Source organism: Oculina patagonica, chromosome 9, assembly GCF_052425735.1.
Source record: "Oculina patagonica isolate OP01 chromosome 9, crgOcupat, whole genome shotgun sequence".
Lineage (NCBI taxonomy): Eukaryota > Metazoa > Cnidaria > Anthozoa > Scleractinia > Oculinidae > Oculina > Oculina patagonica.
In genome coordinates, this window is record NC_135766.1 from 28,026,060 (window position 1) to 28,044,082 (window position 18,023).

Genomic DNA, 18,023 nt, shown 5'->3' on the forward strand with positions numbered 1-18,023 from the left:
CATTTGGTGTGTAACGCGGGCGCATGCGGTCAACCATATACAGGTTAGTGCCGTTGTGTATCAATCATAAAGATGGGTCCAAATAGCTACACGTGAGATAGCCTGCGTAGCAAGCGTTCCCGTGCGAGCGAAGTGCTGCCCCATGAAAATAGCTTGGGGTTTTCCACAACTTCGATTCAAACAGCTCTGCAAAAATCTGCAAGGATTTCTCGTATGAATATTTTCGCTTCGAGGGTTTACAAAGATATTCTAAAGAAATATAACCAGCTTTTCCCGGCTGAGATGCTGTACCAAATTTAATTTTAAAATTGCATCGACATACTCTACAGCGATCGCTTGGTGTTTCGGACATCACAACAGTGTTTCGCGGGTTTGAATATTTTAACAAGGTTTCACGTGGAGGATTTTGTTTTGAAGGAAGTAAATTTTATTTCCGGTCAAATGTAATTGGCTAATTTGTTGATAAGCTGTCAATCAACGAGTGAAATCAACCGGAAAAATTGGTGGGCGTTTTCCAGAATCGAGGGGTTTGCTTGCAAGCGTTCCCTCGCTTCCCCACCCCCTCCCCGCTCCTTTCCCTTTTTTGCTCTCGCCACAATTTTCGCGCGGCCAGAATCTTTCGCTCTTCGCCAGAATATTCGTTCGCGCCCGACACATAGCAGCACTTCGCTCGCACGGGAACGCTTGCTACGCAGGCTAGACGACACTTGTATTGGACAATTTATTTGGCATCTCCAAGCTACGTGAGATCCGACAAAGAATTGTGCCATAGTCTTCCTAACGTTGTGTGGCCCTCTGCATTTAATCGTCCCACATATTAGGCCGGGGGGGGGGGCAGGCAGAGGGAGGGGGCGGAGGGGGGGAGGGGGGCACACGGGGCAGAAGCCAGCCAACAGTAGACCCACTCGGAGACAGACCGCACGGACGGATCGGCCGAGAGACCGCCCGAAGGGCGGAGTCGAGAGGCACCACGGAGAGAACACACCCGCCGGGAGCACGGGTCCGCCGGGGGCAGAGGGAGAGGGGAGAGGGGGGCGGAGAGGGGTCCCAGAGAGGGGGAGCCACACCCCCCCCCAAAAGACCGGTCCGAGAACGAGAGCCGAGCGGACCCCAAACCACCCCCTCGACAGGGAAGACGCGTAGCACGAGCAAGGGCGGAAAAGAGAACACGAGAAAGGGAAAGTAAAGACGAAGAGGGAAAAAAGAAGAAAAGAAGAGACCAAACACACCCCCAAGAATCGAAAGAAGAATAGAAAGGAAGGGAGGAAGGGAGAGTAGAAGAGGAGAGAGCGAGTATCACCAAGAGAAGGAGAAAAAAAAAAGAAGAAAGAAAGAACGGAAAGGAAAAAAAGAGAGGAAAAAAAAAAGAAAGGAAAGAAAAAAAACAAAAACAAAAAAAAAGAAAGAGAACCAACAACGAACCGAGCCACCAAACCATCGGGCGACCCCACCCGTCCATGACGCACACCAAAGACCACCGAGGCCGGACATCCCCCGTCCATGCAGGCCAAACCGACACATGCCAGGGACGAAAACCAGATCACAAGCAACGCGATGAAAGCACGAACGAAGCCGAGAGAGAAAACGCAGTGGGAAAAGAGCGAAAGAGAGAGAGTGGCACGAAAAAAAGGGGCCGTACCGGAGGAGAGGTAAAACATAACCACCACAGCAAAAAAAGAAGAGAGGACGTCCAAAGGAGAAAAAAAAAAAAAAAAAAAAAAAACAAAAAAAAAAAAAAAAAAAAAAAAAAGGAACAAATAAACGGTAGAACAACAAAAAGAAGAAAAAAACGGAAAAAGAAAAAAACAACCAGGAGAAGGTAATAGACATCGAGTAGCAATCGAGCGTGACGCTTTCTTTCGTTTTATTCCCAAATAAACCTTTTTTCAACTTGCATTTGCTAACTTAATTATTGCTTTTCTGTCCGACTAGTTGGGTGATACTAAAACAATTAGACCCTTCGCCCTCAAGGGCCATTGGTCAATAGCCCATTTGGCTTCGCCTCATGGACTATTGACCCGTAGCCGTAGCCGTAGCCTATCTTTACCTTTTAAAAAGGGAAGAAAATAATGGCAAAAATTGTTTTTAAAAAACGCTTCTTTGTTTCCTATTACTCTAACGTAGGGAGCGATAACTCGCTGAAATCGACTCAAAACGGCAAAGTTAGAGTACAGACAGCAAGTAATACACCCTGAATGCAAGGTAAGGTATTTTTTTTACGAAGTTTACAGTATTCCTGTCCCCTAAAACGTACTGTAAAATACCCATACAAACTCTTGTATTTTCGACGTGAATGCTATTACGCAGCACGGTATGGCCGCATCGACCCACAGCTTGAGTTGGGCATTTTCGTACCTCAAGACTTCAGTCCCTTCTGCGCAGGCTTGAAGAAACGAGCGACTCGGGTCGCTCGTTTCTTGACCGCTAGTCAAAGGGAACGAAGACCCTGGGTACGAGTATGGAGCTTGGGCCGCTTGTGCGCGATCCAGTTTCCAAACTGCTTAAAATTAAACGTTTAAATCACAAACAAAAAACAACGGAACTGGGACTGAGATATGGGGAAATTTGGGAAAGCAATAGGCTGGGAAATTAAATGCGATTTGTACGAGCACTCATTCTGGGCAAGATATTTTTTCACCTGCAGGTTTTATGGAATTTTTTTTTTTTTCCATGGGCCCCCTTGCTCTATTTGTTTTCAGCCGTTTTTTCTGTGCAGGATTTTTGTTTTTGAAAATTGCTCAACACCCGCTCTCCCTCCTCTCCAAAAAAAGATGATCCTTCTCTAATGATGTGATGTGTTACACGAAGTGGTCTCTTTAGCAAGACCGCAAAAATCTGAAAAATGTGATGATCAGATTTTATTTAACTGAATTGAAAGGCAGATGTTGTTTTGGACTTGGCGAATAGTTGTGTTTATTTTTAAGACGTCACGAAAGGTAATGAAGTGACAAGGTAGCAAGGTTAATTTGTCTCGCAGGTTTGAAGTCGGAGAATAATGTCATTGTCTCCAAACTCATGTAAATTGTTAATGGTTGTAATTTGTTACAAGATGAGAGCTGAGGTTGTAAGCGCTAGATTAATTGTTTTACACTGATGGCCAATTTATCGTTAGGGTACCTGTGTGTTTTGATACTTAGTTTCGGTTGGCATTGCTAAAGTATCTGACAAGTTGTATTAGAAAATAAAACTGTTTTTGTGGGATGAACAATTTTATTTTAAAAAAATCGATTTTTGTTGTGCTAGGGTCGCACCAATTTACAGATATATCAAACAATGTGTCAAGAGGAGAATTCTTAATTTACGCTGCAGCAAAAATTGAGTCAAGCATAGAACTGCTACCGAAGCTTTCAGTTCTGTTAGGATTTAGTTCTTTTAACGTGCATGCAGGCTAGAATAGCAAGCAACTACACCGAGGACTGTAAAAACAAAATAAACAAATTAAATTAAACCCCGGTGAACGTTTTTTTAAAAACGAAAAACTAATTTGCTTTGTAAATTGAAGTTATCTCTAATTACCAATCAATATTTAAGTCACTAAAGTGTTTCTCAGAAACATAAAGTGTATGTCACATTAAAGAAGGAAAAAATCCTTGAAGAACCTCACAGTTCTCATTATAAAATGTACTCATCCTGTAGATTTTAAACGGATCTCTTCCTCTGGGGCAGCTCTTTTTCACCTAAAATTGTTCTTCCACTTTCGCGGCCGGTAGGGGGTATCCTTTCCTACCCTGTTCTCATTTGACGCACACCTAAAATTTGTATTCCACTTTCGAGGCTAGGGGACATCCCCTCGTTCCATTTTTTTCCCGGTGCGCATGGCCCAAACTCGACTACCATGCTTCCACGGGACTCGAAACATCCTGTCATTTGGATCTCCCTCCCATCTCAAGCCAAACTTACCTTGGTTGATCATTTGAACAAGCCAGTCTTGTAAACGAAGCTTTTTTCGATGCTGCGGCATTGTCAGTCAAAGGCAACTCACATCTAAAACTGTGCTGTAATCTTCGTGGGTGATTGCTATAAAATGATAAATACAACAAGATTTTATTGCTGGGCATTGCCACATTTATATGATTTCGGCTAAAGTTTATCAGTAGTCGGACTAATATTGCTAAATCCGATTTTACAAAGTGACCATTAAAAATCGCTTTTTTCAAAGGAATGCGGCCCCTAGGTCACCCTGTGAGCAGAGCCCTTTCTTTTCAAGCATCGCGTCAAATCTTTAATTGTTAATTGAAATGAAATAATATGAAATAATTATGCCATTCCGCAAGTCATGCATGTCACATGCCATTCCGCAAACCCATTCCTCCTTTTACCCTAGCTCAGTTTTCAGTTTAATAGATTTGGCGAAAAATTCGCTCGGTTATAGCAAAATAAATACGGTATACAGATTGGTTCTTGTGTTAGCTCTTTGCTACGATACCTTGCACATGGGTCGAGATTTTTTTTCTATAATGCTGCCAACTCGTCAGCCTCGCGTCTTCGCTCGGCTGACTTCGTTTAATATCATTTCTTGAAATCCAGCCTAGTAGCGTGACCGAATCAAGTTTTACTTGAGTTTCCGACAACTTTCGCAGTCACCATTGCTATTAAATTAAAACAAAAGAATGATCCAAGTGACTCAGTGGTCCAAATTGAACCTTTGCGGGGATTGAGGATTTACAAACGAATAATGTCAGTTTTACCATGTTAAACCAATGATCTTGGTTACAAACGAACGATTTGTCGAAAATTTAAACTGACGAAACTTCACCGAGCAATTAGCTTCTATGGAGTTAGGCCTGGTTCACACTAGCGACATAACGACATAACGGCATGGACATAACGACATTAAGAAAAGTTCAATTCTTTCCTTATGTCGTTATGCTTATGTCATTATGTTCCAACTATGTCGTTATGTTATGTTGTTCATATTGGTGACATAAAACATAATGTGAGGTGTTTTTTGCATTTGCATGACCTTGCCGTTATGTCGTTATGTCGCTAGTGTGAACCAGGCCTTACTTTATTACGGAGCTCATCGTTTTTATATATCCTGGTTTGAATGAAGTAATAAAACATCAAATTTACAGGAACAAGTTTTTCTTTTTGGCTTGTGTACATGACAAAACATGAAGTTGTTTTTTTCTTGACAGAAAACTTGTCAGTCAATAATGTTAAATTTAATTTTTCCTGAAAAACTTTTCTTCTCTAAACTCTAGCATGCCAGCTTTTTAACAAGGAAGACGTGCAAGAATTAAACTTTTACAGACTTGCAAAGGGAAACTTTTACACATGTATAACGAGCAGACAGACAGGAAAAATTGACCGTAAGAAAGTGAATGTTCGTCTGTTGAGACGAACCGCTTGACTGCTCTTAATATAAACTTGTCAGAGAAAATTTGCTAGTCAGGCTAAAAGAAAGTCCCTTGCTCCAGCAGAATACTCTAGATTTGAAAAAGACCTTGTCATTCCCCGTCTTATATCGAAAAGTTAATTTCACTTTTTCGAGCCCTATATTAATCGGGAACTCAAAATAGTAAGGTTGACTGATTTGTAAACTACCCTTGCGGTTACAAACTCACCCTTAATAAGTACGTCTCTGATGTTCTTTTCCGCCAAGTTAAACTCTAGAACTTGTCCTCAGAACAACTTCAATATGCTCAAACGTACCGAACACATTTATAGCAAATTTAAATGGCAAAAGAACGCAAAGCAAAGTCTCTTGGAAAATTTGAAGCAAGTGTTAAGCTCAGTGATTATGGATATTGAGTTTAATACAATGATTCACAGTGATCATATGACTATTTCATATGATCACTATAGCACCCGGTTGTGTAGTTTTTAAAAACAACTTTAGTTTTGCCAGCCTCGACGCATAATGAAATGACCGAATACCTACTGTTTCTTTTTATGTTTAGACATGATTAACTTAATCTTCCTGTTTCGTCTATCGAGGGGTTTTTACCTAAAGCCCGCTTTCATTTTCGACACTGCCCATCTCATTTACACATCGCCAAAGACAACGATTCGTTTTGTTATCCCACAGACCTCCATCGATCGACCAGTGTCTATATTTTCAAAAAAAGCGACTTTCATGTCACCCTGTGAGCAGAGTCCTTTCTTTTCAAGAATCGCGTCAAATCGTTGTTAATTAAAATGAACTCATAAGTTTCTGTAATGTTAAACGCTGTTAAGTTCAATGTAAAACTAAACGTCTCGGCAGTGCTGCCTTAATCAGTAGTAAAACTGATATTGCTCGCGTATGCGAAAAAAAAACGATGAAAATGCATTTCTTCACGTACCCTGGGTGCCAGTGGTTTACCCAGGATATTCTTCACGCCTTTTCTTTGTTTGGTCAGCCAGGTTTGCCTCACTTAAGGTCATTGCCCCGAAATAAAACTGAACATAGATTTTTTTACCAAACTTCGCCTACTGGTTTGTTACTTTAAGGGAACTTAAATTTTGAAATAAAAAAGGGGGGGTCACCAGATTCGTTTAGGAGCAGGAAGACCATGTATATTCCATATAATTCCTTTATAATTCCTCTGCGAGTACTGGCAGTCCTGGCAAAGTACACTTTATAGCGATAATTTATTTTTCAAACACATGAATTGATCTGTTTTCATTTTACAGAAAGAATTTGATCGCTACACTCAAAATATGAGAAAAAATTGATAGGTCACCAGGCTCGTTTAGGAGAAAGTGACAATTTACTTCTCTCGCGGACTATAAATACGCATAGAAAAAAGCCGCCATTTTGTTGATGTGTGTACGCGCGCGCTAATTACGCGTAAAATTCTGCGCAGTAAGGATGCGCAATGCAATACAGGGCAATGACCTTAATAAAAATGGCGCTCTTTTCCACTTATTTCCAGGATTGAACGCAAGTATTGTTTATTGAGTACTTCATGTTTGACTGTGTTATTTGACATTTCCATATTACTTCATATTTGACAGATTTTGGTGTAGCCTGCGAACAGGCTTCCGAGTGGGGTTTCCGCGAGCGGAAGAGCGGGGCCAGAGGAGGTCCCGCTCTTCCGCTCGCGTTCGCCGCTCGCACCCAACTCGGGAGCCTGTTCGCAGGCTAAACACCTCAGTGATTTTAACGCGACCCGTGGCGATTTTTCGGCGACTTGACAAAATATTTGTGTAAACTAATACTCTAGCATTGAAGACGTGCAAGAATTGTAAACCTTTACAGACAGACTTACAAAGAGAAACTTTTACACATGTTGCGAGCAGACAGACAGGAAAAATTAACCGTAAGAAAGTGATCATGAATGTCGGCCTGTTGACAGACTCTTGACACGAACCGCTTGACTGTTCTTAAACTTGACAGGGAATACTTGCTAGTCAAGCTAAAAGAAACTCCCTTGTTCAGGATTACTCTAGTTTTAAAAAAGGCCTTGTCATTCCCGCCTTTATATCGAAAAGTTAATTTCACTTTTTCGAGTCCTATATTTAATAATCGGGAACACAAATACAGTTGACTGATTAATATTTGTAACTCACCCTTATTAGACGTAATTTTCCGCCAAGTTTAACTCTTGAACTTGTCCTCAGAACAACTTCAATGTGCTCAAACGCACTAGTAAAATGAAATGTCCGAATACCTACTGTTCTTTTTATGTTTTATAGACATGAGAAACTTAATTCTTCCTGTTTTGTTTTCCGAGGTTTTTTTTCCCTTAAGCTAGCTTTCATTTTCGACACTGCCCATCTCATTTACAAATAATCGTTGCATTTCATATGATCGTATGATAAGCACCCGGTTGTATAATTTTGTATAGTTTACAATGAAATGACTGAATACCTACTGTTTCTTTTTTTGTCTAGACATGATTGACTTAATCATCCTGTTTCGTTTTCCGAGGGGTTTTTACCTTAAGCTAGCTTTCATTTTCGACACTGCCCATCTCATTTACACATCGCCAAAGACAACGATTCGTTTTGTTATCCCACAGACCTCCATCGATCGACCAGTGTCTATATTTTTTAATAAAAAAAAATGCAACCTCCAGGTCACCCTGTGAGCAGAGCCCTTTCTTTTCAAGAATCGCGTCAAATCTTTGTTAATTAAAATGAACTCATAAGTTTCTGTAATGTTAAACGCTGTTAAGTTCAATGTAAAACTAAACGTCTCGGCAGTGCTGCCTTAATCAGTAGTAAAACTGATATTGCTCGCGTATGCGAAAAAAAACGATGAAAATTCAAATTGCAGTTGAGCTGCATTTCTTCACGAACCCTGGGTGCCAGTGGTTTACCCAGGATATTCTTCACGCCTTTTCTTTGTTTGGTCAGCCAGGTTTGCTTAACTTAAGGTCATTGCCCCGAAATAAAACTGAACATAGATTTTTTTACCAAACTTCGCCTACTGGTTTGTTACTTTAAGGGAACTTAAATTTTGAAATAAAAAAGGGGGGTCACCAGATTCGTTTAGGAGCAGGAAGACCATGTATATTCCATATAATTCCTTTATAATTCCTCTGCGAGTACTGGCAAAGTACACTTTTTAGCGATAATTTATTTTTCAAACACATGAATTGATCTGTTTTCATTTTACAGAAAGAATTTGATCGCTACACCCAAAATATGAGAAAAAATTGATAGGTCACCAGGCTCGTTTAGGAGAAAGTGACAATTTACTTCTCTCGCGGACTATAAAGACGCATAGAAAAAAGCCGCCATTTTGTTGATGTGTGTACGCGCGCGCTAATTACGCGTAAAATTCTGCGCAGTAAGGATGCGCAATGCAATACAGGGCAATGACCTTAATAAAAATGGCGCTCTTTTCCACTTATTTCCAGGATTGAACGCAAGTATTGTTTATTGAGTACTTCATGTTTGACTGTGTTATTTGACATTTCCATATTACTTCATATTTGACAGATTTTGGTGTAGCCTGCGAACAGGCTTCCGAGTTGGGTTTCCGCGAGCAGAAGAGCGGGGCCTGAGGAGGACCCGCTCTTCCGCTCGCGTTCGCCGCTCGCACCCAACTCGGGAGCCTGTTCGCAGGCTAAACACCTCAGTGATTTAAACGCGACCCGTGGCGATTTTTCGGCGACTTGACAAAATATTTGTGTAAACTAATACTCTAGCATTGAAGACGTGCAAGAATTGTAAACCTTTACAGACTTACAAAGGGAAACTTTTACACATGTTGCGAGCAGACAGACAGGAAAAATTAACCGTAAGAAAGTGATCATGAATGTTGGCCTGTTGACAGACTCTTGTCACGAACTGCTTGACTGTTCTTAAACTTGACAGGGAATACTTGCTAGTCAAGCTAAAAGAAACTCCCTTTTTCAGTATTACTCTAGTTTTAAAAAAGGCCTTGTCATTCCCGCCTTTATATCGAAAAGTTAATTTCACTTTTTCGAGTCCTATATTTAATAATCGGGAACACAAATACAGTTGACTGATTAATATTTGTAACTCACCCTTATTAGACGTAATTTTCCGCCAAGTTTAACTCTTGAACTTGTCCTCAGAACAACTTCAATGTGCTCAAACGCACTAGTAAAATGAAATGTCCGAATACCTACTGTTCTCTTTATGTTTTATAGACATGAGAAACTTAATTCTTCCTGTTTTGTTTTCCGAGGTTTTTTTTCCCTTAAGCTAGCTTTCATTTTCGACACTGCCCATCTCATTTACAAATAATCGCTGCATTTCATATGATCGTATGATAAGCACCCGGTTGTATAATTTTGTATAGTTTACAATGAAATGACTGAATACCTACTGTTTCTTTTTTTGTCTAGACATGATTGACTTAATCATCCTGTTTCGTTTTCCGAGGGGTCTTTCCCTAAAGCTAGCTTTCATTTTCGACACTGCCCATCTCATTTACACATCGCCAAAGACAACGATTCGTTTCGTTATCCCACAGACCTCCATCGATCGACCAGTGTCTATATTTTCAAACAAATGCGGTCTCTAGGTCACCCTGTGGGCAGAGCCCTTTCTTTCCAAGCATCGCGTCAAATCTTTGTTAATTAAAATGAACTCATAAGTTTCTGTAATGTTAAACGCTGTTAAGTTCAATGTAAAACTAAACGTCTCGGCAGTGCTGCCTTAATCAGTAGTAAAACTGATATTGCTCGCGTACCGTATTTACTCGAATAAGCGCCGCCCCCGAATAACCGCCGCCCTCGAATAAGCGCCGCATTTAGGACAAAAAAGTTAATAAGCGCCGCCCCCGAATAAGCGCCGCAGTCTCGCTTATTTGAAGAATTTCGTTTAACTCAAAACGGCACTACAAAGCAACTCTAAGACAAGCTTGAACATTTCTTTGCATCAAAAACGATGTTTTGCAGTTATGAGTGATTGTTTTAATTTTCGCTCTCCCATTAGTTTTTCTATTCAACACTCTAAAGATACGTAGTTCTGTAAATGTTGCGAAGGCCGCCAACCTTTGCCAGAACAGCTAGCACCACTTCTGTCTCAGCAAGAGACAAATACTGACAATCAAAAGACGCTCTTTTCAATAACTGTACAAGATAAGATTCTTTGTGGCGTCCAAATTTTAAATAAGCGCCGCCCTCAAATAAGCGCCGCCCTCGAATAAGCGCCGCACTTGAGACGCGAAAAATTTAATAAGCGCCGCGGCGCTTATTCGAGTAAATACGGTATGCGAAAAAAAACGATGAAAATTCAAATTGCAGTTGAGCTGCATTTCTTCACGAACCCTGGGTGCCATAGGTTTACCCAGGATATTCTTTACGCCTTTTCTTTGTTTGGTCAGCCAGGTTTGCTTAACTTAAGGTCATTGCCCCGAAATAAAACTGAACATCGATTTTTTTTACCAAACAGTTCGCCTACTGGTTTGTTACTTTAAAGATGAATTACAGTCCGTACTGCGCAATCTCGGCTGCAATGTTTATGTGAGCCTCACAAACAAAGCAAAACTAAAAATTACGTGACAAACTTACCTGTTTCTTCATTAATAACGCCAGATATCCTTGCAGAACAAATAATAACAAGTAGAAGAACCTTGACGCTATTTCAAACCGACGTTTCTGCTCATCGGAAATTCTTGAACGAAGCGAACTGTAATGGCGGACTAAAAACACTTCACGTATGCTGTCAACGAAGTGCAACGTTTTAACGAATTCAAAACAAAAACGAAAACAAACCCCGAGTCTGCGCAGTACGGACTGGAAATCAGCTTTAAGGGAACTTAAATTTTGAAATAAAAAAGGGGGGGTCACCAGATTCGTTTAGGAGCAGGAAGACCATGTATATTCCATATAATTCCTTTATAATTCCTCTGCGAGTACTGGCAAAGTACACTTTTTAGCGATAATTTATTTTTCAAACACATGAATTGATCTGTTTTCATTTTACAGAAAGAATTTGATCGCTACACCCAAAATATGAGAAAAAATTGATAGGTCACCAGGCTCGTTCAGGAGAAAGTGACAATTTACTTCTCTCGCGGACTATAAAGACGCATAGAAAAAAGCCGCCATTTTGTTGATGTGTGTACGCGCGCGCTAATTACGCGTAAAATTCTGCGCACTAAGGATGCGCAATGCAATACAGGACAATGACCTTAATAAAAATGGCGCTCTTTTCCACTTATTTCCAGGATTGAACGCAAGTATTGTTTATTGAGTACTTCATGTTTGACTGTGTTATTTGACATTTCCATATTACTTCATATTTGACAGATTTTGGTGTAGCCTGCGAACAGGCTTCCGAGTAGGCTTTTATAGATTGTGCTAGCATAATTTTTGGCATAATTGGAGCTAAAAAGCATAATTTGTGAAACGAGCACTGCCACGGCATAATTAGCAATTTTTAGCACTTTTTGGAGCATAAATTCATAAAATGTAGTAAATATGGTGTACTTTCTACAGAAATAAATGAAATTTAGGTAGTTTGTTCTTGCAATGCGTGTTTTAGCTATACAATTGTGATTGTTAAGTCGTTGGAGGCATTTTACAAACGGTTTAGAGATGCGAGCAGCTAATTTGGACAGCTGACGGCCGTGATAAACTGCCATAAACACAAATAAATTTACAACAACAGTTTATTTAAAAAACATCATAATTTGGTGTCGTTATTGCGCACCTCTATGTATAGAATCTACGTCATTTTGTGAGCATAATTTCGGAAATCAGAAGCATAATTTGGGAATTCTGGCATAATTTTTGCATAATTTGGCAAAATTTTGAGCACTGCTAGTAGCATAATATGCCACTTTTAGGAGCACAATCTATAAAAGCCTACTTCCGAGTGGGGTTTCCGCGAGCGGAAGAGCGGGGCCTGAGGAGGACCCGCTCTTCCGCTCGCGTTCGCCGCTCGCACCCAACTCGGGAGCCTGTTCGCAGGCTAAACACCTCAGTGATTTAAACGCGACCCGTGGCGATTTTTCGGCGACTTGACAAAATATTTGTGTAAACTAATACTCTAGCATTGAAGGCGTGCAAGAATTGTAAACCTTTACAGACTTACAAAGGGAAACTTTTACACATGTTACGAGCAGACAGTCAGGAAAAATTAACCGTAAGAAAGTGATCATGAATGTCGGCCTGTTGACAGACTCTTGACACGAACTGCTTGACTGTTCTTAAACTTGACAGGGAATACTTGCTAGTCAGGCTAAAAGAAACTCCCTTGTTCAGGATTACTCTAGTTTTAAAAAAGGCCTTGTCATTCCCGCCTTTATATCGAAAAGTTAATTTCGCTTCATTTTCGAGTCCTACATAATAATCTGGAACACAAAAACAGTTGACTGATTAATATTTGTAAACTACCCTTGCGGTTATAAACTCACCCTTATTAGATGCTCTTTTCCGCCAAGTCTAACTTTAGAACTTGTCCTCAGAACAACTTCAATGTGCTAAAACGTACCGAACACATTTATAGCAAACTTTAATAGTAAAATGAAATGTCCGAATACCTACTGTTCTTTTTATGTTAAGACATTAACTTAATCTTTCTGTTTCGTTTTCCGAGGGTTTTTTTCCCTAAAGCTAGCTTTCATTTTCGCAAATCGCCAAAGACAACGATTCGTTTCGTTATCCCACAGACCTCCATCGATCGACCAGTGTTTACATTTTTGTGCACTATTCAAAGTATACGTACACAAAAATTATTTTCATTTACTTGTCTATTTTGTCAGTGGTACATTTTCTGACCGATTCGAACGCATATTTTGACCGAGCATTTTTTGAACTAAGTTTCAAGTAAATAAATGTAAAATGTAAATGTAATTTATTTACCCACGTGACACGGAAGAGCTCAGGAGCTCGTAAAGACGTGTACCGTATTTACTCGAATAAGCGCCGCCCCCGAATTAGCGCCACCCTCAAATAAGCGCCGCATTTGCGACAAAAAAAGTCAATAAGCGCCGCCCCCGAATAAGCACCGCAGTCTCCATGCGGCGCTTATTCGTGGAATTCCGTTTAACTAAAAACAGCACTACAAAGCAACTCATTTCTTTCCATCAAAAGCGATGTTTTGCAGTTCAAAGTGATTGTTTTACTGCTCGCCCATTAGTTTTCTCTCCAAGATTCTTACAATACGTCGTTCTGTAAATGTTGTGAAGGCCGCAAATTTTGCCAGGACAGCAAGCGCCACAGTGACTTCTCTCTTTAGCTAGAGACGAATACTGACAATCAAAAGACGCTATTTACAATTACTGTAAAAGATTAGATTCTCTGTGGCATCCAAATTTTAAATTAGCGCCGCCCTCGAATAAGCGCCGCACTTGAGGCGCGAAAAATTGAATAAGCGCCGCGGTGCTTATTCGAGTGAATACGGTACGTGCATCCGAGATCGAATTGGAATTTGGAGTCGGTTGAGTCAGTGTTTTCTTTTCTTCTGTGGAATTTGGAAGCGAACTCAGTCGAGCTACGGGGTAAACTCGTTTAATCTTGTGAAGCAAACGCGAACACGCTGAACACGGCGGGTAGCACTGAACCACGCTAGCCAATGATGAAGTTTTCAGCTTTATAAAGACTAAATTCTAGGATTATATCTGTGAGCAATATTTTCTGTTGTCTGACGAGGAGGTCGGCTAAATTCGCATGACTACAGCAACAGAAAATATTAGAACGATGCCGTCGCGCCATGCTAGTTGCATATGGATAGAGATTCGACTAGATGGGGTGGGTGTGGCGGGCCTGGCTTCAGCCAATACAGGAGTTTTACGAAAGACGAAGATAATTTACGTGGCAATTCAGTCAGTAAAGTACTACATGCTCTGAGTCGAGAGCCCAATTCGGCCATTTTGATGCAGTCCGGCAACATAACAGCTTTCTGCAGTCTGCGACGACCGTGACGATATAATGCGTACGCAGCGAATCACAAGTGATGATGTAAATAAAATCGTGTATGTATTATGGTTTAAATGTTATCTGAAAATTCTAAGGCATGTTATTAAGATAGTCTGATAAATTTTGCAGGTATTCCCGTACCCTAACATTCATCACAAGGAAAGATGGTCCTGGTGGAGTAGTTTGACGAGTCACACGAGTTTCAGAGCAAACAGTTAATTAAACCATCTCAAGTTTGCTTAAATTGTATTTAACGAATTTCCCAAGGACTTACGTGAAGCTTTCAGATCCATGTGTAACCTGAGTATCAGGCCTTCCTAAGGGGGGGGGGGGGGGGGTAGAGAAGGAAAGAGGAGAAAGGGAGGCCTGACACAAACGCTTTGATTGGCTCCCTCACAGCATGATAAGCTTCACTGAACGAATCAACCAATCAAATTCATTTCTGGTTGTCACTTGAACTTCCTTGACTGGGGACGATTCAGTTCCTTCGCCCTAAACGGGAAGAGTCGACACTACAAGACACTGAGTGATTTCTACGTGAGTCCTCGTGAACTTCGTCCTGGGAACTTCCATGCATTTGTAAAAAGCGCAACTGGAGACGACGACGAAACGTTTGATTGGCGAGAGCCGCCAGAAATGCGCTCTGTCACTCAAGTAAATCTGAGCTTGACAGAGCACTATTTGAACGCTATTTTAAATACGCTAAAGAAGCGTTCAACGCTCTTGGAGTCACCACAGTTGCTATTGATTACGTAGAAAGTTTGCCAAAATTGGACTTGGCATGCGGCAGCCTAGTCCCTAGACGTTCTCCTCCTCTCTCGGGCAAGCGCGAGGTCCACGTAAGGGCCTGGGAACGGGTTGGCGTGCATTCGGTGACGTCACGAAATTTCGCGCCAATTCCGGCGATAAGCGGGAAGGGAACGCCTGGTTACTAGGCTGGGCACGCAGAACATCTTGCGTTTTAGCCATGCGTAGCTGGCGGTATTGTTGGGTTTTTAAGTGCACAACAGCAAGCGGCGCAGCCGCGAGTGGCCTCTCCTCCCCAAGCCACTCACGGCTGCGCCGCTCGTTCTCGCGGCTTCGCCGCTTGCTGTTGGGCACTTAAAAACCGAACAATACCGCCATCTACGCAGGCTACTTGCGTTTTGGAGCGAGGCATATTTTCCTCGTACCCAGATTCCTTTCGGGTTTTTTTACCGCCGAAACTTTAATTTCGCTTTTGTAAGTTAGAATTTTAAAAGTTTGGCAGACCGTAACGGCAACTGTCGCGCCGAAAGTTTAACACATTCCGGTTTCGAAATGGAAGAAAGATTGGATATAGAGACTTCTTCCGAAAAATTGATCCTGATCTGTGTCGATATGCATTTGCAGGTTCACTTGAATCACTTCTAGTGCCGGTAAAGTTTCGCCCGTACTCATTGTTTATGTGAGCATTTTGAGTGCGAAAATCCGCGTTACGGTATGCAAATGCAAAATAGCTTGACTTCCGATTTGAGAGCTAACCGTATTAAACAGGCCACTAGCTGCAGTCACTGCATGCTAACTGGAGCGTTATCTAGGCTAACTGCAGCGTTATTCTATTCAGGCTAGCCAGAGTACAAGTGTGCAGTCTACATTTATCATAGGCGATTTCTTCTTCGACATTTTGGAGTGTTGTTTTGTATAAAGTCGAGCAACGGGGACTTTGATGAAACCACTCCTGGTAGCTAATAAGCCCAAAAGCTTCGGCATTTTTCATGTTTTTTTTTCTTCAAAGATTGCATTTGTAATTTGTTCTTCTCTTTGAATCGTTTTATTAGAATTTTTCCGTAAGCTTAATGCTTGGCAAAAGTTAACTGTAGACGAAGAAAATCGCTTCGACTCGACACAAACATTTTTACAATTTTCTGGTTTTCATGTTGAGTAGATAATCTGCATCATTTTGAGGCATTTGGAAGTATTTTTGTTTAGAAGTGACCAAAATCTGCCGGTGCAGAAACATTGTACCTTATAATTAAATGAAATAATATAACCCTAAAACAATCATAGCTTTATATACGTGCATTTTAGTAATTACAGAGGATGCACTTTTTCTTTGATGGCTGTTAGAAGATTGTTTCATGTCTGACTTAGCTTCCTCTGTATTTTATAGAATATTTTTTATGACTTGTTCGTACGGATAAGAATTTACTTGATGATCTTGTATTTATGTTGGTGTAATCCTTGTTGAATGAGGGTAAATATATAATTTACCAAACGTTATTGGAAGCACTTTATTGAATTGTCTGTATATAAATTATGCCATTTTCTCTTTATACATTTTTTTTACCATACTAAGAGACGTAGTGGAAGCTAATAGCCTAAATCAAAGCTCAAATTTTATCTAAATGTTTAATTTAAGGATCTTTGTGTTTATATATTTTCTGTATTTTTTGTATTTTTTAGGGCGTTTTTGCATAGGGTTAACCTCAAAACTTCCTTTTCTAAATGCCTTTTTTTCCCCTTTGTTTTTTACTTGTAACTTTGCGTCTTGAATAAAGAATGTATGTATGTGTGATGTATGTATGTATGTATGTATGTATGTTGTTGTTGTTTTTTTTTTTTTTTTTTTTTTTTTTTTTTTTTTTTTTTTTATTATTATTATTATTATTATTATTATTATTATGTATGTATGTATGTATTATGTATGTATGTATGTATGAAAGTAAGAAAGGATAATATTTGGAAAAGAGGGAAAGTGTATTCTTTATAAGTCAGAAAATATCTTCTTTACTTATATCTTAATTCCAACCAAAATTAATAAGTAAAAAACAAATACTGAGCTGCTGCTTTTACAATTCTAAATGGATGTCTTTTATCCTGATTTTATACACTGAAAATGCATCATTATGGTATGCAATAGTCCAGTCCCTGAACTCTCCCTTCCGCGCGCCTTAGCTGATGGTTTGGGACGATCCTTATGGGCGCGCAGAGAGAATGGCAGCCAAATGTGGCATAGAACCAAGAATGCCGCGAATGGCTGTAGCCCAAGAACACCGCGTCAATGTGTCAGCAGACACGCCCAAGCAGTAGTGGCGCAAAGCTGTTTACTTGCCACTTGTGGATCGTATGGTACAAGAGTCGAACGACAGGTTACTGCATGGCCATAATGTTCGATTTCTAGGTCAGTATCTGTTGCCACCAAACATTATCTCCACCGCCAACATAAAAGTGCTTGATAAGATCTACGAAACTTACAAGGGTGATCTCCCTGATGAGGTAGGCTATTACAATGAAGTTCTAAGATGGAAGGCAAAGTGTGGACATACTGCATGTGGAGAAGGATAAATAAAGGATAAATAAAGTTTTTATTATTTTATTAGTAAGCCCAGTGGTCTTGTGGAGACCATTGAAACCACAAATGATGTCTTATACCCAAACATTACAACTGTTCTAACGATTCTTCTTACAATGCCATTGTCCACTGCGACACCATAGCGGTCATTTAGTATCATGAGAAGAGTCAAAACCTACATGCGCTCAATTATGAGAACTGAGTGGCTCTCCGCTCTGTCGCTTATGCATGCTTATGAAGACACTCCGATCGACACTGGCATTAACTTGTAATACCAGAGTTTCGCGCTTTTGAATTGTAGCATCGTAACTTCATATCAGATCTGCAACTTCTCGGGATCATTTAATTTTTGATATAGAAATTAAGAGTATCACAGTATAGTGCATATATTGCCTTACTGAAAATATTTACCGAACGCGATGCCTTAGAAAGTGAAG